Here is a 25,565-nt window from a genome sequence, read left to right on the forward strand (position 1 = left end):
AATCGTTTATCCATGCTTTAAAGGGATCAAAATGAGCGACAAACACTAATGTTATAAAAGTTGGCTCCAATCCACGCTTTTTAGGCGGTTGGAAAGCAAGGCTTTAAACGACACCCACAATTGCCCATGCGACGTCACTTGAATTCACACACGTGGCTCTACAAAGAGTGAAACCATAGATTCTGCCAGCCGTCACTTGGAATTCGCGGGGGCGGCGTCCCGAACGCAGCAGCGTTGGCCACGGCCAGACTAGAGCGAAGGAAGCCACCGTCGCCGTTTCCCGGCCGTGCGGTCGCCAGAAAGAAAATGGAGAGGAGCGTCTTTCGAAGGGTGAGACTGCGGAACCTAGCCATCCTAATGTGGTAGCTCGGGGCTTACACCCCGCGACACAAGCGTAGAAACCAAAACAATTCGACATGTGAGCATAGTGATTCCCGTTTATACCGATTTAAACTAGTTAGTTTAGCAAGTTTGAGAATTGCGAGAAAGCTGAAGGAACTTTTACAATCGCTATTTATGAAAACCAGTTGCTCCTTTCGCCTTTTGCAATACCTCTTAAAACACAACCGAATAGTTATTCATCAATTTAGAAAACGGAGTCCCATTCGTGGCAAGCAGTGCGCAAACGGTAGCATTTCTCCAGCGGTCAGATGTCTCTATGTGATCATTTTGGTGTTCCTGCCCTTCAAACCAATCCTTGACTTACCTTTGTCGTACTACCACTTATTTCGTCGGGTCCGGGCCACCCAGGAGGTGCTGTCGAACAAGTTAATCAAGGCGTGCAAAAGAAGCGAGCATTGGAGGCGAAGCAGGGTCAAAACAGGTCCAAACCATCCGTTGCTAAAGCAGACGACACAGCCGCATCGCCGACGCACCCGCCGGCAGGCAGGCACCTCGGCGCAGGGAATGCTGTGTAAATTTTCGCCGCTGAATCTACAGCATCTACAGTATGCTCCGTAAGTGAAACCCTCCCCCCGCTACCCTCCCCCCCCCCCCCCCGTGTGGGGAGTTTATTGTCCCGGACACGGCGAGGTAACCGCTGGCTGATAGGAATAGAACGCTTTGCTTTAAAAAACGGAAATAAAAACAAAGTCACCATAATGAAAGACCGCGAGAGCAGGGTTGTAACAGAAAATGGAGGATAAACAGGAAAATAAATAAAATCAGATTTCCTTCTTCCAAACACTAAGCTAAACTTCCGAGCGTGGCTTTCTTACCTGTGCTCTGTATCAATGTGTCCTACAGCGCACTGCGCATTTCTTTGTCTTGGGGAATGAAAATGGGACGGTGTGAATTGGAATTGCGGTAGAAATTTTGGAAGGGCACATCTAAACTTCAGATAAATTAAGATTCATACATGCAGTAAAAATAACTCAGTCGTCTACCTGAAGAACTTTCATTACTTCAATATACGTAGACTAACATTTTTACTTTAATATCCTTAATTTCCATTAAGGTTAACGTTCTATGTGTCGGAACAGTTACCTCTGTCTGCCCCTTCTAGCGATTTCCGCCTGGAATGGATTCAAGTAATAAAAATATTGCATTATACGAATTTCAGAAAGGCACCCTGACATTTTGGGTGGAGTGCTATGCAAAGTGAACAATACAATCTTGGGGTACACCTGCTTCAAATTAGCGCACAAGTCGGCGAGTTTGCACACTACTCTGCTAAGGTACGCGTGTGCAGACGCTAGTGGCTGTGTAAGCCCAATCTCCGTTCGCACGACTGTTCAAGCTGAAGCTAAAGAAAAAACTGTCCCCGTAATCTGAACAAACGGGGGCTCTTGAAATGTCTATTGCTTATGCTACGCGAAAGAGAGAGAGAGAGAGGAGAGAGAGAGAGAGAGAGAGAGAGAGAGAGAGAGAGAGAGAGAGAGAGAGAGAGAGAGAGAGAGAGAGAGAGAGAGAGAGAGAGAGGAGGGAAGAAGGAGGAGGAGGCAAAACGTTCTAATGATCAAAAAGAAAAAGAAGACGGGTGGCATCCTTGCTTCAGGACGCCGCAAGAAACTATTTACCGACTCAAGTCCGAAACCATCCCCTACACCACTTCGCGCATCCCAACCTCCAAGCAAAAAAAGTTTGCGCACCAAAATGTCCGTGCACCGAAATCATCCTAGACGCTTAAAGCACACATCTGGTTAACAGGGACCCTGGTAATTTATACCACAAAGACGTGCATGATTTGCTAAAAATCGAAAAGTTGTTTACACTGATAGCTACTCGGTCATTTTGGTCACTTAGGTAATGCGGAAGATTGTTCAAAGATTCATCTAAATGACACATAAAAAATCCATCCATTACAAATGACAGCTCGTATACAAAAATACGAAGCTCTGTGCACACAGGCTGGAGGAAAGCGGTGCTGGACGAAAGCACGTCGAACCCCTTTATTCCCACGAGGATGAACGCGCAGAGGCGCAGATATAGTGTGCGGAGGTACAGGACCCGGGTTCGACTCCCACTACAGGAAGCGTTTTTTCCTTCCAGTTGGAGGTTTTCTGTTCGCGTTGGACAATTTACTGCCGGGTTAAACAGCTCTGCTGTTACAAGCGTGTCAGTTCGAGACATGCGAACAAGCCCGTGTCTGTAAAGTCGTCTTCGCGTCAAAGTTCACATTCGCTGTAAAGTTGGCTCTGACGCAAAGCATATTCTGTTTCCTAGGGCGTCGCAAAGAATTCCACGGAAGGTTAGGTTAACCGCTTCCACTTAAATAATAGGACACGCGCAATTCGCAGGTGTAGGTCCCCACGCACGGTTTGCGACGTTATATCAAAAATCGATAGTTGGTAGCACCTGGACGCACACGCTATTCGCTGGCAGGGGTGGTGATGTAGATTAAGTCTAACTCTGACGTCACTGCCGCACGGTGAAGCGGCTATTGGGGCACCTTGCAGTGAATAGTACAGGCGGGGTGACGACAACTGGTGCGCCCTCAAAAAATACTACCTCAACCTTGAACGGCCACGTGACCGCCGCAGCTCGCGGGAGGCCAGTGCTGCCGCACGAACTGTAAAATATACGCAGAAGTTCACAAGACCAGTTATACGGCGCGGCTGCTGCGGAAATTGACAGTGATTGCCGCTTGAGAAAAAAGTGGTCCTGCCGAGGTTGTTACAACCATCCTTTATTTGGGTCTCGTAAGGACACTTCGCCGTGAGTATTTGTTTTAAGAGCGAAGCACTTAATTTTTGGTGTCCGCAGGTAAAAATGTCGTTTCAAATCGCGCGCCACCAGCCGCAAAGGGTTCGCACAACATCCGACAGATGGCGACGAGTGTACTGGCCAGTAGGAAGACGCAGTGAAACATCCCCCTCGCGAGGGGCACGATCAAATGCAGAGCATTTCCGTCGGCGCACGACGTTAAGTAGTTTGCGTTACGTTAATGTTGTTGCACTTGTGGCAACTGCTGACGAGAGAGCGCTCGTCAGCAGTAATTTGAATGAGTCAATGATATAAGGCGCGTTAGTAGCGTCCAATTCTGTGTCGGCTTTGTGACGCAGTGGGTAGAGCACCATGTACATTGCGTTCCGCCCGCAGGGTCGAGGGATCGAAACCTGGCGCCGGCTGGTATTTTTTTTATATAGTAGGGACAACGACGGTGCGGACTACGGACGTCAACGCGGGTGACATCGTGAGTTACTGAAATGCTCTGCATTTAAAATATTCTTTTCCACCGTGACGCCCCCATGCAATCAACGACACGCAACAGATGCACCGGCAAGATTTCGGGTCGCATCACTCCGGGCAAGCGCTCCGTCTTCGCTAAGGCTCAGAGTTGAATAATAAATAACTAAACAGCACTACTGCGGAAGCAAGCCATCGTTCGGTTTAAAAGCATGATATCCACCGCTGCGACCCACGCCATCGGCCTAAACTTATTCCCCGCACGCCGTAAAGCGTGGAACCCGACTCGCAAGAGATGACGCTGCAATGTATACTTGCTATCAAAGCGGTGGTAGCACCCGCATGAGTGACGGCAGTCTTCCTTTCACTCTCGCCGCGCACGCCGCATGCGCCCAAACCACGGCCCAAACGTTCGGCGATCCGCGCAGTAACATAGCAAGACCACAGCGTGTACGAGGGCAGTGGTAGAGCCTAATAATATTTCCTCCTGATTACGAAAGATGGAGCCACCATCAAAGGTGGGAAATTCGATTGCGGGCGCTGTAGGCTGCGGAACTTTCAGAAAGCCTAGCGCTAAAACTATGGGCCTCAGAAGAATTCTACCGGCATGTATGCAATCAGAAGAGCCGAAGGGAGGGAATGTTGGGAACAAAATTTCGATATTGGGCGACTTTTTTGAATGCGGTGTGTAGAAACACGGGCACCCCGAAAACCTATGTTTTTGCTCATATTTCCTACTTGTTTTTATAAAATCAACATCCTAGATGAAAAATATGTCCGCAACATACCCCCCGTTTTTGACAGCGGAAAAAGTTGATACTAACCGTAGGAGGCTAGGCCAAATATTAGGCGCGCTATGGCTTCTGAAAGTGTCGGTGTATTGTCTACGGGAGGCCGGCACTGCTGAACCCTCTTAAGGCACATAATACTCCGCAGCACACGCTTGCTTTTCATACTCGTGTGGTGGATGCACAGCAATTTGTTCTTAACGGGCACACTACACAGCCTTCGTCATAGCTCTGCAGAGGAAACAAACAGTTCTCCTGAATTTCTTTGTAGAATTGGAACGAAATTTAATCGAGGAACTTCGTTCAAGTTTCCCACAACTGGCTGCAGAAGTTGCCAGTCGTCGTAGTTTTTCCCGTTTGAGTGGCTACACTACGATGAGAAGCAGGACTTTTTTCTGTGTTTACTGTGCTAGAGCATTTTAAATGAAGGGATTGAAGTCTCTCCCTGATGTCCAGCCGGCTTTCATGAAGACGGGTTTTCAAAACTCGCGCAAGGGACCTCACAAATTTAAAACACACGAGTAAAGTGAGCATCACAGACACTCGAACCGCCATATTATCCGAAGTGAGAAAGGGACATCCATAACAGCACTCATCTCGAAGCTGAGCTTTCAGCAGCCACAAGATAATCGCGCGGCTTTACGGGATATTGTAAGATCGTTGCGCGTCCTTCCGCAAAGTGGTCTGTATTCGCCGCCGCCTTGCAAGCGACGGAGACCAAATGCAGCGTCTGAAAGAAACAAGGGAACATGTCCCAGCGCTGAGAACCTGGATGAACAGACGGGAGAGTTGGCTTAGCGCTAATGTGCAGAGCGAAATACTCAAAATAATAGTGCACAGTGTCCAGCGAATGCTTGTCTGCAGAATAATCCAGTCTCCTTCTACACAATCCTGGCAGACTCTACGACTAAGACGTTCGCGTCAAGAACAGTTTTTAATATGCAGAAGGTACGTTTCCCTTGCAGACGTGATGTACATGAAGCCTTCTCGGGCATGTAAAATATACCTGACACCAAAGCAGCAACATTATTTTCAACGATCAAAGACGTACTGACCAGGCTATCGCTTGGCTTCCGAAATCTACGGGGACATTGTTTTCATCGTTTCGCCAACGTTTCTGGACAGTGTATAGGTGTACAAATGTTAATCAGAGATGAGCCGCCGAAAGCAACGTATGTTCACTGCTGTAATCATTTACTCCACAATGAACTTCAGGAGACGGGACGCAGCTCTCAAGTCATTGGTATTAGATTTACGATTAGAAAAGACTTTTCTAACGCGGTCCTGCATTATGCAAACTGAAAGTCAGTGTGCACTGGCATTATTGTCAGCTCTGCCCGCCAGAATGCGAGATGGACACGCCTCTGTGCCCTACCCGTTGGACAGTACGTGTCAACTTCACGTCGAGGTTCTTAGATAATTATGGTCGGGTGCTGGGATAATTATATTCTGCGATCGTTATGGTGAGCGTTTGATGAGGTTTTCAAACGTATGGTTCTAATTCTCGTGGTCGCCGCGTCATATGGCCCATCTGAACGATCCTCGAGTGCCAAAGCGACGTATGGAAACTTGCTTTTGAAGCATAATCTCACAGGAAAGGTTGACACATCTACTCCTACTGCACGCGCACGATGCGCTGACAGCCACTTTGAGCGCAGGCTTTTTAATTCAGCCGTTTGTTGCAGGAACTGTGGAAAGGAAGTGTGCGCTTGGCACAGCATATCAATTCTGACCAGTTCGAACGTCACTGAAGGGTGCATGCTCGGACTGTAGAATGATTACGTGTTATTGTCAAGTTCCAAGAAGACTGATGGGTAAATAGGGTATCGTTAACAAAACCTAAAGAAAACAATATTGATTATATGGTTTAACGCGCCGACGCAGCGCAGGCGATGAGTCGCGCCGTAGTAAAGGGCTCCGGAATAATTTTGAGCACCTCGGAATCTTTAAGGTGCACCGAAATCTCGTACACACGGGCGTTTTTGCTTTTAGCCTCCGTCAGAAAAGCGGCCGCCGCGGCCGGGAATCGAACCCGCGTCCACGTGCTAAGCAGCGCAACCTCTTAGCCACTGAGCCACCGCGGCCGGTCTAAAGAAAACTTCACCCCAGGTTTACATTATTGGCGCTCCTTTTAAATCACTAGCTTGTACTTCATTTCCTAGTCATTGCTCAACCGGATTTTTTTTAAAATATACTTTCATTACCGTTACACGATTGAAGCGTATGAGTCGTTTTGCATACCCTGTACTCGAAGGAATCTTGAAAAACGCCCTTCAATCTCCAAATCCTCAAATAAACCCGAACACTGCAAATTCATCTAACATGTACTTTTTGACACAGCGCAACTTCATTTTAAGTGATCTTTGTATTTCGCTCTTTTTCGTCAATATTCATTGCGTAAGCTTTTTTTGGTGGCATGAAGGTGGAGAAGTATGTTCACGGTTAGGAGGCGTGTCGAAAAATGACCTGGCAGTTTTACTACCCCTGTAAGTTCCCTGTTACTCTTTTCATGTATTTTTAAACGCGAAGTGCTTTTTTTGTACATGGACAAATTAAATGTGTAGAATTATTCAGGGTACAGTTGTCGTGTAGAGAGTGCACAGCTGCCATCACGGCACTAACTGGCTGTTTGACAGCTCTCCAGCGTCTGTGATGTTGGGTAAAACTTTTTCGATCTGATTTGGCTTCATGACGGTGATTGGGCTTAGTTATTTAGTCTAGTCATGAATGGGCCCGCAAGAAAAATAATTCATGTTGATACGCATTAGACACTTTTCGCTCCCCCAGTCGGAAAATGTTCCCACCCCTCTGAAAGAACATGACCGCGGAGTGAACACAAGCGCGTGCAACGTTCTCGTGCGTGCGCAACGGCGCTAACGTCGATAATGTTGCTTTCGCGACAAGAGGAGTTTGTGAGTGAGCGAAACTACACTACAGTGAGTGACACCTACAGATTACACTACGACGCGCCGCGGTGGCTCAGTGGCTAAGGCGTTGTGCTGCTACGCCCACGGTTGCGGGCTCGATTTCCGACCGCGGCGGCCGCTCTTCTGAAAGGGGCGAAAAGCAAAAACGCCCGTATGTTCCAGATTTCGGCGCACGTTAAAGACTACGAGGTCGTCAAAATTAACCCGGAACCCCATATACCGCGCGCCTCATAACCTGTGTAGTTTCGGCGCGTTAAACCCCATAGTCAATAATCAATCAGACTACGCTAAACAACACTACACTAAAGTGAGTGACATCAGACTACAGGCCATGGGGCACAATGACGTGTACCAGGAGAAGTCTCTACCTCTGCGCCAGTGTGTACGCCACCGACATGCGCAGGAGATTCTGTGGGTAGCAAGATGCGAGGAATACTAGACTGACAAGTACTTTTCAGCGGGCTTTCGTAGCCAGCATTGCCGGGACTGAAAGGTGCGGGCGAACACTAAAGAGAAAAAAAAAAGAAACTAAAACAGCGCAACCAACTTCGCATACCTATTTTTCGAGCACCGTGTACAAAAAGAGTGAAGAACCAAAATGCGCGGGTCTGAGTCTCAATTTCAAATAGCGCACGCAATTTCACAACTTAAGTGGTCGGTGACCGTCGATAGAAAATTTTCAGCGCGAGCAGCGTGCATTTTACCATTGTGATATCGCGATATGAAGTAGTTCAGCAACTGCACGTAGCTGTAGCGGTTCCCGCGCCCTGATCTCAGCCGTCGTATGAAGAGCCAGACCTAATGTGCGATTCTTGTGAAACGGCACGAGCGCGTACTGAAACTTCACAGGGAGCGAGTGAACAAAGCGCAGGGACGCACTCGGTGAGTCGCAATATGGTAACTAGTATTTTTATTTCAGGTCCTTGTGAAGGCGAGAGAGAGAGAACAAACTTTATTGAGCATCATTTATGTCAACAGCGAATGGTGACCAGCACTTGGAGGGCACCGGTGACCTGGGCTCCTCTTTGGGCGAGTCCTTGCTGGACCCGAGGGTCTGTACTGCCTAACGTCGCCTCCCAGTGCTCCACAGAAGACATGAGACGGAATGATTCGTGAGGGCATTGTCAACGGACATGAGCAACTAACTGTTGCGTGGTGCTCCACAGTCGGGGCATTGGGGAGAGGGAAATACAGAGGGAAAAAATGCGTGTAGTCTGGCGCGGGCACAGGGGTAGGGGAAGTTTGGTTTGAGAAGAGCGCAGGTATCTGTACTCAATGACAGAGAGCGTGGTCTATGGGTGAAGGGTAGCGCCCGCGAGAGAGGCGGTAGTGGCAAGTGATTTCACCGAATCTGATAAGGCTGTCACGGGTTGATTGGTCTGCATGGTAAGGGGGCTTCACCCGGCTCGGTCGGTCAGCTCTTTTCCAGCCCCACTTGGGGACGACTGCAAATCAGCTCCGCGTGGTAGGTGGGAGGGTTTTGAAGGAGAATTGTGAGAGCCTGAGGGGAAATATACCCCCGCTCACAATTTCGAATGGCTGTTTCCGAATCGGAGATAGCACTTGTTGAGGTAGGCCGATCAGTGAGCTATAGCGCAATCGCTGTCACTTCCGCGGTGCCCGAATATCCCGTTCGAATAGTCAGTGAGTGGTAAGAAGTTGCTTTTGGATCAGACAGCGGTGACGGCATAGGCGTCCTGACAGCTGTAACTAGCGCCGTCCACATAGGGGGTAATTGCGGGTTGTGAAGGTGAGCCACTCAGTTCGCTGCTCGTTGCTAAAGGTACGCACATTCGCGTGTAGGAATCGATACAAGATACATGCGACATAAAGCAAAGGAAAAAAATTACGCCCACCTCCCCTCGCGGAAACCCTGGTGTGATGCGACGCTGAGGGGGGTGTTGAATCTCCCGATGGGTACGCATCAGCAATGATCAGCATCATCTAGTTTGCCCGTGTCAGTAAAGTGATCGTCCCCGCTAAGGGCAGCCATGGCCCAGGTCTCGCTTCTCTCGTTCTTCCGTTAACATTTTGGTGCCGTTAAGCCCGGGAGAATGAACACGTGCAGCGAAGGGGACCACCGACGTCCCCTCCGGTTTGAGGTTCGTAGAAACCCACTCCTTTGACTGCTACTACGCTGGTTAGCCCCGCCCTCAGCCGGAGGTCAGCATGGCTGACCCTGATTTCGTACTGACGATCGACCGTATGCGTGCGATGGATAAGTTGCGCCGAAAGCGTCGTATCCTTCGCGACGCAAGTACCAGACTGCTCAAGGCAGCAAACGATCTTCTTGAAGCCGTCTCAGCGACTCCTCACGACCTTCAAGAGGCCATTGACCTTCTGGAAGGTAAGGACACCGCACTTTATGAAGTTGAAGTGAAAATTGTAGAGCTTCTGGACAATGATACGGTTGAGCGTTATAACTTTGACGCATTGGCTTACCGAGAAACCATAGATCGTGCCATCAACCGTCTGCGCTCTGTTTTGAACTCTCGCAAAGCGCCCGGCGTGACAGCCACTACCAACGGCACATCTGGCACGGCAATTTGCCCTCGCCCATTGACATCTGTGCTCAACGGCGTTCAACGAGAGCACAGTGACTTGTCCGACATGGAGCTGCCAGATACGGGGTCGTCCACGTCTGTCACGCCGGGAAAACAAAGGGAGAGTGCACACCGTGTTGTGCACATGACGACGTACAGAACATCGACTGGGGATAGCGTGACGCCGGCAGGTCCGTCGGAGTACAACTGCTCTATGACGGCATTGCAAGAACCCGTTCCGTACAACGCTGAGATCGGCTGTCTACCTCAAACCGGCTGCCTAGCTCAAACCGAACAAGATCAGGCGATCGAGAACAATTTTAAGTGCAATGCACTTCTTAAGCGAACCTGAACCTGCGTCCACCGGCGATGTCCGCGCACGTGGAGATGGGCGCGCGCAGCCTGGCCGCTGACATGGGACATACCCACGTGGGGGATTGGTCAGGAATCTCCTCGTCTACCTTGGCAACGGGGGGAGATGGGCGCGCGCTGCCTGGCCGCTGACATGGCACACACCCACGTGGGGGATTGGCCAAGAATCGGGCGTGAGAAGGGCTAATGCACCTCCTTAAAGGAGTACTGGCACGAAATTTCAAAGCTGAGATCCGCTCTAGCAATCAAGTACAACGACAACACAAATAGGTGTCTGTGAATAAATGCATCTTTCTTTCTTTGTAGTTGTGTGTGTGTGTGTGATCTCTCTTTCGCGAACATTACCGAACCGCGCAAATTCAACTCGTCCATTCGCACTTTCACATTCTTCCCCTCGGGGAAATGCGGGGAATTTTTTATTTCTGACAACGTCCCGCAAGTCCTCGTGCAGGAACACGCCATCGTTGCAATGCACGATTCAAGGTTCTAACATGCCAAAGATGATCCTCAGCGGAAAAACAGGCAGGTGGGAGCCAGCACGGAGTTAGCTTCGAGTGTCCCGGAGAAAGCTAAACGCGATGAACGCGAGGCCACGCGGGCCGCAGACAAGGACGACTTAGTGGATCCTGTTCAAGTAGACGACGAAACACTTGAATTTAAGGACGTGAACAAAAGGATAGAGCTTCCATGGTTTGATTTTGACTTCGAGTACGTCTTTGCACCCGACTTCATAAAGAGTGAATCGTTACCGGACCTTCGGAAAGGCCGACTAGCACCAATCTCAGTACTCCGGGAAGTTTCACCCGAACACAGATATGAGTTCCGTATTCCTGGAGATAGAAAATCTGCACCACTTGTGTTTACTTCTCTGAACTGCGAGGAGACCCAGTGGACTGGTCGAGACCAACGCGAACCATGCAGAGTGCCGACAACGAGCACGAAAATGAGCTCGTCGAGAGAAGAAACTTCCGAAAGATTCACCCGAAGAAGTTACAAGATTTTTCTAAGAACAGTTCTCGGCTGTCTTCGCACGAGCCACCGCACCAACAAGACACTGACAATTGCGCGACAACGCCTTTCGGGAAATGGCTGCAATACTATGGAATATCTAACCATTCAAAAGACTGGGTACAGAGTTTTGGGTACATCCACTTCGCTTTGGCGACGCCAGGCTGTGCTCAAGGCTGCACGATGGCGCATGCACCGCTGGAGACAAAAGAGGACAGCTTCTCCCGACAGCTCTTTCAGGATTGACCTTATGGACCGGAAGCCAACCTTTTAGTATTGTGGCCTTATTCATCCTCGCAGCGATTTTATCGCGGGCGGGAGAGAGATGCGACCAGCCTTTGAAAAGGACGCCTGAGCGGAGGCCACGGGTCGCCAAGAAAAGAAGCACTGTCACGAGGATCAGGAAGAACTGACCCGCGTGGTTCCAACCGAAGAGTAAATATTCTGCCTTCAAGGCTGGACCACAAATCAGCGTAGGCGAGTTCGAAACGAACCAGGAGCGGCGCATCAGCTCGCGACGGAACGAGGCGTTCAAGGTGCCACTCTACGGGGCTCCTTCCGCAAACATCGTCCACAAGGAACGTGTTACAGGACGCAGGAAAGGATCGGTTCGCGCTGCAACGCTTGTGCCAGAACATCGAAGGACGCTGTTTGTGCCCTTAATAGCAGACGTGAACGTTGCGCGCGCGGGAGGATGTCGAATCTCCCGATGGGTACGCATCAGTAATGATCAGCATCATCATGTAGTTTGCCCGTGTCAGTAAAGTGATCGTCCCCGCTAAGGGCAGCCATGGCCCAGGTCTCGCTTCTCTCGTTCTTCCGTTAACAGGGGGTTCAAGCGCAAGGGGAGCGCAACCGTCGACCGAAAGGCCGCCGGAGAGCGGCACACCAGTTATATGTGCAGCGCGCCCGAAGGAGAGGAGACCGCGGAGAGAGTGACGCGGCTATGACGCAACACAATCCAACGCAATCCACTTTAATCTAATCCAAATCCAATCCAAGTCAAGCCAAGCCAAGCCAATCCAATCAAATCCAATCCAATGCCCCTCGCGAGGGAGTGTTCGCTAGGGGAGAGGAGAGGGGGAGAGTGGCCGCGGGGACAACAACAACGGACGCACGCAGGAAGGACAGGGCCGCCGACAAGAGATGCTCTCAGCGTCGCATCTAAAAATTTGCTCAATCTACGCTGCGACGGTGGTTGGAAAGCACAGCTGTAAACGGCATCCACAACCATTGCCCACGCGACGACACTTGAATTCCAACTCGTGGCTCTACAAAGAGTGAAACCAGAGATTGTACCTGTCGTTGCCCTAGAATTCGTAGGGGCGGCGTCCCGAACACAGAAGCCACGAACGGGCTAGAGCGGCTGACGCCACCGCTGTAGCTTAGACGTGCGTCGGCAGAAAGAAAACAGCCAGGAGAGTCATTCGAAGGGTGAGACAGCGGAACCTAGCCATCCTGATGTGTTAGCTCGGTGCTACACCACCACGCGACACAAGCGCGGACACCGAAACAATTCGACATCTGAGCCTAGTGATTCCCATTGATACTAATTTAAACTATAGTTAGTTTAGTAAGTTTGAGAATTGCGAGAAAGCCAGAGAACTCTCATAATCGCTATTTATCACAACCAGTTGCTCGTTTTGCCTTTTGTAACACCTGTTAAAACACAACCGAATTGTTATTCACCAATTTAGAAAACGGAGTCCCATTCGTGGCAAACAGTGCGCAATAGGTAGTGTTTGTTTAGCGACCAGATGTCTGTACGTAGTTTCAGCATTTTATTTTCGTGCCCTGCAAAACAATATTTGTGTATCTTTGCCGTACGACCACTTAATTCCGTTGTGTCCTGGTTACCCCGGAGGTGCGGTCGAACTATTTATTCATGCAATCTGAAGGAAGCGCGCAATGTATGCGAAGCTGCGCCCGAACAGGCCCAAAACAATCGTCGCAAAAGCAGACAAAAAAGTCGGGTCACGGCGATGCGTCCGCCGGCGTGAGCGCGCGGTAAACGCTGGGTTAAGTTCTCCGCGCCATCAACACTGTGCTCCGTGAGTGAAAACCGCCCTTCCCTCCGCCGCCGCGTTGGGAGGTTCTTGTTGCGCACGCCACGAAAGAACCGTTGGCAGGTAGAGGTAGAAACCTCTGCTTTAAATTATTGACACATTTCTCAATGAAAACCAGAGCGAAAGGCTTCAGGTGCGTACAACAGGAGCAGCAGCAAATGACATGCATCAAGGCAAGCGAAGTATGAGAACAGGGCACCACCGTAACGAGTAATGACAAATACTCATGCGTTTACGACGCCAAGACCTGGGAAACTGGCTCATTTTTTCCACAACACGCCATTTGCCCATCCAAACCGCGCCCTTCGCGATTCTGATAGGCGAGTGCATGAAAAAAAGCCTCGCCTTTCAAACGAGTACGGGCGCTTGCAATTTCCACTTTAGAACCGTTTATATATTACGATCCGCGGCGAGCCAGCCAGCTCTTTGCAGGAGGAACTGTGACTCCATACTGCGGTGCTTTCTGATGCATCGCGCAGCGGTAGTAAGCTGCTTCCTTTTGTTAGGACTACGTTACCGACGCCGATACCGACACAAAGCGCTACAAGTCCGAAGCAACATTCGCCGCGAGTGTGTGCAGGAGTCCCTTTATGATTGATGATACGTATTACTATCGGGGCATTACGGCCTCAGGCGTCCATCCAAATTGTATCACCAAATCAACACGTTCCCCGAGAGCGCAACGAGTAGAACTCACCCCGGTGAGCCCCTCACATCGCGTGTGGTGACTGCCCTCACGTTGGCGAGTGCCACACATGGTGAGAGCCGCTCGTTGCGCCAGTGCACTCACTACTCACGAGTGGTGAGTCAACCGCTTTCGCGAGACGTCATAATCATCATAATCATCACCAGCCTATCTACGCCCACTGCAGGGCAAATGCCCCTCCCATAAATCTCCAATTATCCCGGTCCTGTGCTAACTGCGACCAAGTTATCCCCGAAAACTTCTTAATCTCATTTGCCCATCTAACTTTCTCACACCCCCTGCCACGCTTGCCATCTCTAGGGATCCACTCTGTTACCCTTAATGACGAATGGCAATGGTTATCTTGCCTTCGCATTACATGCTCGGCCCACGTCCATTTCTTCTTAATAATTTATACTGATATGTCCTGAACACGCGTTTGTTCCCTGACCCAATCTGCTCTCGTCTTGTCCCTTAATGTTACAGCTATCATCTTCCGTTTCACTGCTCGCTCAGTCGTCCTCAATTTAAGTTGTACCATCTTAGTGAGCCTTCAAGATTCTGCCCGTAAATGAGTACCGGGAAGCTGCAGCTGTCATACACTTTCTTCTCAGGGACAATGGTAGGCTGCCATTCATTATGTGAGAATTCCTCCCGAATGCACTCCACCTCATTTTTATCCTTCTAATTATTTCAGCCTCGTGGTTGGGATCCGGGTCCACAACTTGCACTAAGTAGATATATTCGCTTACCACTTCCACTGCCTCGCCACCTATCTCAAGTCGCTGTGCTGTCCCGAGGTTATTGTTCATTTGTTTAGTTTTCTTATATTAATTCTCAGGCCCACAGTTCTATTATGTTTGTCCTGTGCGGTAAGCATGCCTTGCAATTCGTCCCCCGAATTACTTAGCAAGGAAACGTCATCAGTAAATATGAGGTTACTGAGGTATTCTCCATTATCCCTAACTTCCACCTGTCCCCAATCCAATGTTCTAATACTTCTTGTAAAGGTGCTGTAAAGAACATTGGAGAGATTTTGTTTCCTTGTCTGACGCCCTTCCTTATAGGTATTTTACTTCTCTCCTAATGGAGGATGTGGTAGCTGTGGACCCATTGTAAATATCCTCTAGTATTCCTACATAATGTTGATCTACACCCTTGTTCTGTAATGCCTGAATGACTGCCGAGGTTTCGACCTCATGCTTTCTCATAATCTATGAAGGCTATATGCAGAGGTTCAGTATACTCCGAGCACTTCTCTATCACGTGATTGATCGTGTCAATTTGGTCGATTGTTGAAACACTCGCATTCGTGAGTGTTGAGTGGCGCTCACACAAGGTTGTGGTGAGCGGGGCTCACTGCATGTGGCGCTCACACTTGTGAGTGGTGGGTGGGACCCACGGTAAGTGACGACCACTCTCATGAGAGGCCACTCGCACACTCTACTCACAACTCGCGCCTCCACCCGCACTCGCACTGTCCGGTCCGAAACGATCGGCAGGGTCACTCACCACTCACTCGTGAGTCTTGAGTTAGTGTTATCGTAAGTCTACCGACACATTCCCTTCCCCTACAACCCTGTTCCACCAGCAGATATCAAGATTATCTTCCACCACAGAGTACTGGAGCTCAGTTACAACGACCCCATCTAGGCCACCAACCTCCCAACACAAGCCTCCTTCCCTCCTCATCCCTAAGAACAAATAAAACTAACATTTACACGCTAACTACACCGTCACCACTACCCGTTTCGAATACAGCGCCCATCAAATGCGACGCTCCTGTGGTATTGTCGAATAGGAACTAAAAATATCCCCTTCCTTCGCACGTAACGGCACTCGTCTGCCAGGGGATGTACCCGGACTACCACTGCACAAGAACATTGACGACGTCCTCGCCGACTTTATCCATTAACACCCTCCACTCCACGTCCTCGACGCACAACCCAAGGTTTCCTTCACCCTCACTCAAGACACCTTTTATAGACCCAGAGAATATACTGGATACGCTACAGTATGGTAACCCTATGATGCACTCCCCTGGAGAACGATTGAAGCATATCCGCGATGCTGGACCGTTGCACACTGCGACAACGTATGCCCTTCTCCGACAGTATCAAAACGCTGGGCCCCATGCGTCACTCTCACACTTTCCCCTTTGCCGGCACCGTTGTTATACCATGAATGTCCATGTCCAGAAAACTCAAAATAGCCCATCTTACCACTTCCACGGCAACCAAACTTACTGCCATCCGTTCCCTTCACACCATTGAACAAACTTCGTGCCGAAGATGGGCGATCTTCTGCGACTCAATCGCTCAATGCGGTTCAATCGCTCCAGTCAGCCCTGTGCCGTGGACCTCCTGAACAACTGCTGGCCGGAGATAAGACTTACGACAGTTGCGCCCAAGGGGGTCATGACATCGCCTTCCAGTGGCTTCCCAGTCATTGCGGCATTGTCGCAAACCGAAGTGCGGACGCTGCCGCCCGCTTGGCGCACCAAAAAACGGAGACCATATCCATTCCGTCATCCAGGACGGACGCAGCTGGGACTCTCCGCAAACTTGCCCGGGAGACCACGCTGTCCAAATGGACTACCCAACTGTTCAGGAGCGCTCGTATTATTGCACTGGAATTGCATCTTCAGCGTCCTGTTCCGTTATGCCTCCCACGATATGATGCAACCATTCTTTGTAGTCTCTGGCTTGGAGTCGCATTCACAAAAGCTTACTCCAGCTTGATTGGAATGGCAGCCAGTGAGGTATGCGAAGTCTGGGATATACCAGAGGCCATACGAAATGTCCTATACGAGTGTCCACGTTTTTCTTTGGAAAGAAGCCAACTCTCTTCAACTCTACGGAAGCTCTACTCTCGGCGTCCGTTCTCTGAAAAGAAAATCATGGGCCACTGCCTTCTCCATCATCTACGGCTAAGGCGACAAAAGCGGTCCTGCATTTTCTAAAAACGACGGAATTGCACAGAAGACTAGCACAAAAGACTACCTTCTATGAACTCACTGAACGTTTTTGTCTCTAGTGTGCTACCGCTGGGCACACCACTTTACACTATGTCTGTACCTTTCCCCTTCTTTTTCTGCTTCCTCTTTTTCCTGATTGTTCCCCTTTCCCACCCTGTAGGAAAGCATACTAGGCCGTAGCCTGATTAGCATTCCCGCCTTTCCTCTACTTTTTCTTTCCCTCTCTCCCCTGAACGCACGTGCCACTCGGCTGCATAATCTGGGCCGGCCTTCAGCGTACGCGCGGCCAAAACAGCCCACATCCATTTCGAACACCCATCACCACACGCCGCAGACTCATCGTGGTCTGCAACACCACTGCGTTTTCGACAACACAGCCCCCTGTTGACTAACACGGCTCATCTGATCCACCAACGACCCTTCCACTTTCCCCGCCCAGCAGACTCTCCGGCACCAACACCAACCCCTGGAATCTCAGACACGCCCCCAAGTAACACTCACGGGCATAACGCGGATACTCGCTGCTGAACACTGCACCTCAATCTACAGACATGTCAGCCTGCGGGGGCAGACCCCCTTCGCCTCGTTAACTTGCACTTCCCCTCGCCCACGGTCCTTCAACAAGCACCCACCCACACAGACGATCAACCATACTAGAAATTTAGGAGTACAAGTCCTCCGCACTCAAAATAACCAACTCAAACAAGAAGTTACGCGCCTTCGCACGATCTCTTCCTCCGCCCCCCCCCCCCCCCCCCCCGTGTTACTGCCGAGGCGTTGTACTGCCGAGCCCAAGGGGCAACGTTTGATGCCAGCCGCGGTGGTTGTTTTCCAGATAGAGGGTTGCTTATGAGGTTTAGATTGATTGAAGTTTAACGCGCCGACGCTACACAGGCGATGAGGAGCGCCGTAGTGGAGGGCTCCGGAATAATTGTGACCACCTGGAGATCTCTAACGTGCGCCGAAATCTCGAACACACGGACATTTTCACTTTTCGCCTATATCAGAAAAGCGGCCGCCGCGGCAAGGAATCGAACCCGCGTCCTCGGTCTCAGGAGCACAACGCCTTAGCCACGGATCCACTACGGTGGTGCTTTCCAGGTAGAGGCGAAACGCTAAAACGCCCGTGTGTCGAGCGCGCTGGCCAGCACGAGCGACTTCGGTGTGCAAACCACCAATGTATGCTAGATAGAAGACGTGAGGCAAGCCATCTCCACTTGCCTGCGATTATAGACGACTAACGTCGTGAGCACTACTACCACAACCGGGAAGATTTCCTCGCCCTGCGCCACTACTCACAATTCTGAAAAATAAACAAAAACATTCGCACTTCCCCCAAAATGCCACACACAAGTTTATTTTAATCTGGGTATACCACGACGAAAGCTTCGTTTTACGTCGATTCCATCCCTTGTGTGGGATCGGCCAATTTCTTTAACGATTCACTACGACTATGCGCACCAATGTAAAGTTAACGTGTAAGAATTCCCTCGTCCAAGTTTTTGGCGCAAGCACTCAACCATACGGCAGGGCCACTAAATAACCGCTTCACTTGCGTCAGTATGCCATAAATGTTCCACGCAAACTACGACCGAATATGACCCGCCTGCTCGGAAAGCGAGAAAACAGAGGGAGTAACAGTTGTACGTTGGAAGGGGCTGTCACAAGTTTTTTTGTAGCCTGCGACAAAGCGAGCAACCCGGCTTTGACGCTTGTATTTGCTGGCTTTGAAGAAATCGCGGCCTCTGGAGCTCTAGCCGTACCGCCGCAGCCTCCGTCTATCTGGCGGCACGCGTAGAGAAAATGTTTCGACGTCGACAAAGGCAAACGCGCGGTCCCATATTCCCTCCAAGCACGCCATATCCAATCAGTGTAGCAGACACTATTCGACAACAATTTCCAAGAATAACACAGCTAATATACACAACAAAACGGGAACTGGGAATAACGATGCTCACCTCGTTGATCCTGGCGTCCCGCTTGTCGATCTCTGCTCCTTGCTGCGCAACCTGGTTCCTCAGAAGACTTATGAGGGACAAGTTGGCGGCAATAACTGCCCGCATGTTGGCGATTTCATCGCCGCCGCTGCCACAAGCATAATCATGGTCGCCCATGCTCTCCGACGCAAACTGGACGTGAACGATTCAGATGTTATACGTGGCGAACCGCACAGTCTTTACGGCACCAAACTCTTTCGACGCCAAATAACAATTACCCGACTGAGCAGAGGTCGCCATCTAGTGCGTGATGGATGAACTATTTTATCTAAATATTAAGCACATAAACAGTACAAAACGCAATCCCCTCTGAAACTACTGCGTTGCGAACGAATCGCACCTTTTGTGAAAAATGTTTAACACCTAGGGGACACTGGTTGATCGGTTAAAAGCGAAAATAAGAGAAATTTTCTCCATGTACTAAGGCGTCTGCTACTGTAGCGCAGGCGTGTTACGGCGAAAATATGACTGCGCACGATCCTACGAAACGCGTATCCAACGTCCTTGTCACTAGAACTATGTGGTAGCCGTTGTAAAGAATTTCACTTTACTTATATTAAACAACTATAAGTGGTATTTGGACAGAATAATCGTAAAATTATATTTAACTAATCTACGTGTACAAGTCAACGCTAAACGATTAGTGTGGACGAACAAAACCCTGTTAAATCTTGACTTGAGAAGCAAGTCACAACTACTTTTACTTGAAATAAAAGCATTTGCCACCTTGGAAATCATTTTTCAAAATGGGAGGAGAGAAATTAACCAAAATTTTGGAAAAAGAACCGCGCATTATTTGGGCTTTATTACGACTGTGCCGTCAATTCGTAAAAAAACGTTTCTCGAGAGTTTAATACCAGGAACGATGTAGAAACACTAGTAAAAATTACAATCTAGGCATCTTACACATTTTTAAAGCTTATATAGCTTATTACTGTTTTAAAATGCGGATTTAAACTAAGCTTCAAGTTTAAATTTTCTGCCTGTATTAGGCACTGGTAAATGATCAAAGCCAATTTTTAACGCATTCTTAAGAGAAGGAAAAATATAATTATGAACATATTCACAGTATGATTTCAAGTGGAGACAAGTGAAGACTCTGAGTAGTAGTCGGAGGAGGAGGAGGAGGTGGAGGAGGAGGAGGCAGAAGAAGAAACTATGTAGTGGGGCAAAGAACGTTACGTGGCGAGGGCGGACAAGGCACTATTGTCTTGGAGCACAATTTGCAGTGAAGCAGGTACACGATTATTTTGCTTCATATGCACCACACCTCCAGGTGGTACGCAAAGAAATTCGTCTGCCGGTCCACTGTTAATGCAAAGCAATAGAATGCTGCTGCGAACAGCAACCCTTCTGTCGGTGGGTGTATCGGCGATGTGAGAGAGAGAGAGACAAATAAATGTTTAATGAAAAAGAGCAAGTTTGGTGCTAGATGGCAGGTGCACCAGCCCTGTGGAGGGCGACCTTAGTCCAGGATGCCCTAGTCCTGGCTGGCTGCCGGGGCTCTAGCGACGCTGGTCAGCCTGACCACCCACTGCTCGTAAGTGGGGTTGGGGATTGGAGATAAAGATGGGATTGCTGTAATTCCCATACCAGGTCGTATATGGTGCCAGGGGATTGGCAGTAGGCAAAGGTCATGTAGTATTGGGTAAAGTACATTTTGTGGAGGGAGGTACGGTGGGGTAAGAGCTAGTTTGTAGCCTTCGGAGGGTAGTGGCTTCGTGACGACTAAGGCGATGGTGAGGTGGAGGATATCTGCGGCGGCTGAAGTGGTCGTGGGTGAGGAAATCATGGGGGGTGAGAGGAGTATCTGGGCAAGGAGGCTGCCGCTCGGACACAGACTGGCGTGCATACTCGCAGGCAGTGGCGTGGGCCGCATCGTTTCATGGAAGGTCAGCGTGGCCGGGTGCCCAGATTATTTTGGATGTCCGGTAGTTCGGAATGAGCCTGAAGGATGCGGATAGATGTGGGTGTAATGCGTCCGGGAAGATATCGGCGGCGTGCTTCTTGCGACTCACTAAGTAAGGTGACGTAGTTTTTCGTTGTAGCGGCTGCTAGCGCAATGGCTGCTTCTTCGGCCGTTGTGGCAGTGGTGGTGCGAATAGTGGCTGCCGAAAGCTGTTGAAAGCGCTGGTCGACAACGACAACAACGTAAGGTCGCTGGGTTGAGTAGCGGGCAGCGTCCGTGTACCGAGTGATGGAGCTAGTGGAATGTAGCCGGTACAACGCGGCCGCATTTGTGGGGATAGGAGCCAACGTGATTCGATTCTGGATATCAGGCGGTATGACAACGGGGCAGTTGTCGGGTGGGGGAGTGGCATAACCCAAGCGTTGAAGAGTGCACCGCCCCGTACATGTAAGGAGAAGGCGTCGTTGCTGTGACAGATGCGCTTTAAGGAGTTCTTCCCAGGTGTTGTGAATTCCTAATTAGAGCGACTTGCGGGTCGATGTAGTGGGCGGAAAGGCGAACGCGGTCTTAGAGGCCTGGCGAATGATCACGTTGAGCTTGTCTCGCTCCGCAGGCTTGATGGCCAGGTATGGGGTCCCGTACATAAGGCGGCTGGTCAGTAATGTCTGAATGATGCGAACCGCATCGTGTTCTTGATGGCCGAACCAACGGTGGGCAACGCGGCGGACTAGAATTTGGTGAGTTGGGTTAGCGTCTCCTGGAGTTGGGGGATGGTGCTGTTGCTGCTACGGTTCTTGGAGTATTCCGAGCATTAGAGAAGTCCGAGTATTTTAGTAGTCCGAGTATCTTAGAGTAGTCCGAGTATTCTTAGTGAGGCGACATTGGGGACTGGTGGTTGTCGATGAACAGGTCAGGATCTGGGATTGGTTCGGTGCGTTTCTTGTGTGTTTTGTTGTGTCGGTGCGTTTCTTGTGCGCACAGTGTGATGAGCGCAGATTTTTCTGGGGCGCATTTGAGGCCCCTCTCCTGCAGGTGCTCCTGAATGACATCAAGACCTGCTTGAAGCGAATCCTGCTGCTGGCCGGTGGAGCCCTGTGCAATCCACAGTGTGAGGTCATCGGCGCACAGAGCATGATTGATCATGGGGATTGCGCTAAGTAATGGTGGCAACTCTCGCATCGCTAAGTTGAATAGTTGCGGAGACACCACTGATCCTTGTGGTGTCCCCCTGGAGCGGAGAGTGAAAGTCGTGGATCGGAGATTCCCGAGGCGGATGGTGGCCGTGCGGTTTTGGAGAAATGCAGTGAAATAGGCGTGCATTCGCTGACCGCAGTTTGTGGTCCCTAGTTCCTTGAGGATGGCCTCGTTGTGACGTTGTCGAATGGACCTGTAATGTCAAGGGCAAGGATAGACTTCTTGCTCGAGGTGGTGAGGTGATCGATGATGTCCTCTTTGATTTGTAAGAGGATGTCCTGAGTAGAAAGGTGGGGGCGGAGTCTAAACATGGTAGTGTGGAGGTAACCGTTGTCCGCGATGTAAGGAGTGAGGCTGTTAAGCACAATGTGTTCTAAAAGCTTGCCAACACAGGACGTGAGGGAGATGGGACGAAGGTTTGTGGTGGTAATGGGTTTGTTTGGTTTAAGGACCAGCGTAATGTCCGCATGCCGCCATTGCTGGGGGAGTGTGTCAGCAGCCCAGTGGTGGTTATAGTAATCTAAGAGATGATCAATTTCCGCGTAATCAAGGTTCTGGAGAAGCTTGTTGGGAATTTGGTCGTTGCCTGGCGTAGTGTTGCGTGTGAGCTTCAGGAGTGCAGCTTCCAGCTTCTACAGCGTGAATGGGGCGTCGACAGAGGGATTACGGGGTCCTGTAGGGCGGGTAGCGGGCTGGGGGTTGCGTCGGGTCTTCCTGCAGGGACTGCTGGAGACTACTCAACAGCTGGTCTTCCGTACCGGGGTAGGAGTGGATGAGGCGCTTGATGTGATGGTGTGTGGTAGCCTTCGTTTTTGTCTTGCCCATAAGGGAGCGGACCAGGTGCCAGGTACGGGGGTGCTCACGGTACCTTTAAGTCTCACACAGAATTATGCCAGTTCTGCCGGATGAGTTGATGAGCGTAGTTATCTGCCTCTTCCGTCAGCTTTTCGATGCGGAGCCTAAGCTTACAGTTAGTGTGGTTGCGCCTCCACCGTTTGGTGAGGCTGCAGTGAGCTTCCATATGCGGAGAAGGTGAGAGTCTGCCGCAGGAGTTTCTTGCGTTAGGTTGACAGTGGTAGTGTGTTGCTGACAGAGCTCCAGTAATTTAGTAGTCCATGTGTCGATGCAATACATTTTCTGAGCCGGTGGTTGTTTACGGAACTCTTTCCCATTGGTGATGCCGGCCGTGCCAATTGGGGGGCTTTGTGGTGGTAGTGCAATATCGCGAGTTGAAGGATGTGATAGTCGCTGCACAGGGTTTCGTCGTGGCGGGCGCATACTGCATGCGGGACGTTGTGGGTGAGTGTAAGGTCCGGAGTAGTGTCCCTGGTTACGCTTGTGCCAATACGGGTGGGGAGTCCTGGTATATTGCACAGGTGAAAATGCTGTTGTTGGAGGGCATGGAAGAGACGTTGGCCCTTAGCCGGTGATGTGAAGCACATGCATTGGATGAAAGGACGAGCCAGACCGAAGGGGATGGGCAGAGAGGGAAAGAACAATGTTATAAGGAGCTTCGATGAGAAGATCACGGGTATAAGGGTCCCTTTTCCAAAGATCCATGTGCAGTGTTGACCGCGGCTGTACTCTCGACGAGGATGAGTTGATCACAGAGGGAGTGGCTCCACAGCAGTGTCTCCCATGGTTGTTAGGGGTGAAGCGGAGGGGACAGTAGGGCTGACAATCCTGGAGTAACACTACATTCTCCGATTATGTGCATGAGTGCCGCTGGCTGCTGGCTACTGACAAAACTTGCATCTGGCTGATTATTGGCTTGAGGACATTAAATCGACCGATGCCCGCACAAGCATTACGGTCCCTCTAGAAGCACAATGATGTCACCAATAGGTTCTTCTAGAAAATCGGATGCTGTCAAGTCCATTTCCAAAAACAATGTACAAATCGGGTGGGCCTGTGCCTGTGCCTCCATGGAGGGCAACTAGTTTTTGCATTAACCGGCTTGCGTATTAACCAAGCCGGCGCTGGATGGTACGCCATAGCTTAGCCAACTCATCACATATCATGATATTACTGAGCAATATAATCTTTTGTATTCTAATTGAGGCCTTCATTCCTGCATTCTGAGGTAGTGAGTGATCTAACAGGAAGCCATCCTCAACTGTTCACGCCTAAAATCCCATCTTGAAACGCCCAGGAATAACGTTTACTGGTGATTAGTCGGTCTCGCAACGCGACGAACCGAGATTAGATTCTAAGCGTGAGAATCTAATTTTTTTAGGCGCTTTATGTGCATTCGTGGAAACTATTCTGCCAGTCAGCTTTCCTGTAGTGCGTTTAGAGCGTAACGATTTGGATTTGCGGCTTTGAAGACATTGGCTTTGGACGAAAGAAAGGTCCGTGTTACCACTATGTTGCGCTTCCACCACTACCATCATCATTACCAGAGAAAGTTAGCTTCCCTGCAGTGATGCAGTGAATTGTGGTGCAACGTCGCCATCAGTGAGGCATCGCAAGCTTCCCTTTTAATTTTTACGTTGCAAAGTGTGTGTGTATGCCTTCCCGCTGCAGTATGGTGTGCGTATATCCTTCCAGTGAAATATTTCTTGGCCTTGGAAATAATTGAGATCTTGGTCTTTGATAAAGAAGATGCAAATCCTTTTTTTGCAATTAAATGCAAACACACTTGCTTACATTACTTGTCACACAAGCAGACGGTGCACTGCACGGTCCTTGTTCAAACCCCGACACCTACAGGCGTGGCTTCTTAATGTGCGCCATGGCAAAATCACTTTACACAGTAAAGAGACTCGTGTTCTTGAGAGCCACTAGTGCGTGCTCATCCTTCATAAAGTTTAACGCTCTTGACCCCTCACCAACCGGAATAACGGCTTGAAAACTTCGCCAGCATAACGGCCCTACGAATCCCTATAAGTGGTCAAAAACGACCCCAATGAACATTTTACCCTTTGAAACCTCCTTGTCACGAGATCTGTGCGCACTCTACAATCTCGTCACTCACAAAATCAGATTGAGGCACAGGATCACCTGTCGTTGCATGTTCAAAGAAGCGCACACATCATAGGTGCTGTATGCTTAAATTCCGCCATTGTGAGGCTAGACCCTCCCCATCAACTGTAACCAGTGACAGAAATTCAAGGGGACTTTCATATAAGCTGGGTAGAGAGGTAAGGGTGCATTAAGACAGATCCACAAGTCATGTTGTGTCCATACGGTCATTGCGAATGCGCGTTAGGTGTAGCAGCGGAGAAGTTTGCTACCACGGAGAAATCTGCCGAGTTCATGGCGATCCAGACGTCATCATTCATCACTGCCGCCCACACCTCGCGGTAGCAGGCGCCCGCCACCGATTAAGAACACGTGAGTGATAACTGCGGTGCGGCTACAAGAGCGCGACGGTCTCTAGTACCGTCGTCTTCTACGCGTAAGGTTCGTCTCTTCCTGCTAGGTTATCTTGTTACATTTTTAAATTACTTCTCCAAATACACAGGATAGG

Source organism: Haemaphysalis longicornis, unplaced genomic scaffold (assembly GCF_048455015.1).
Source record: "Haemaphysalis longicornis isolate Haplotype H1 unplaced genomic scaffold, Haemaphysalis longicornis Haplotype H1 scaffold_1, whole genome shotgun sequence".
Classification (NCBI taxonomy): domain Eukaryota; kingdom Metazoa; phylum Arthropoda; class Arachnida; order Ixodida; family Ixodidae; genus Haemaphysalis; species Haemaphysalis longicornis.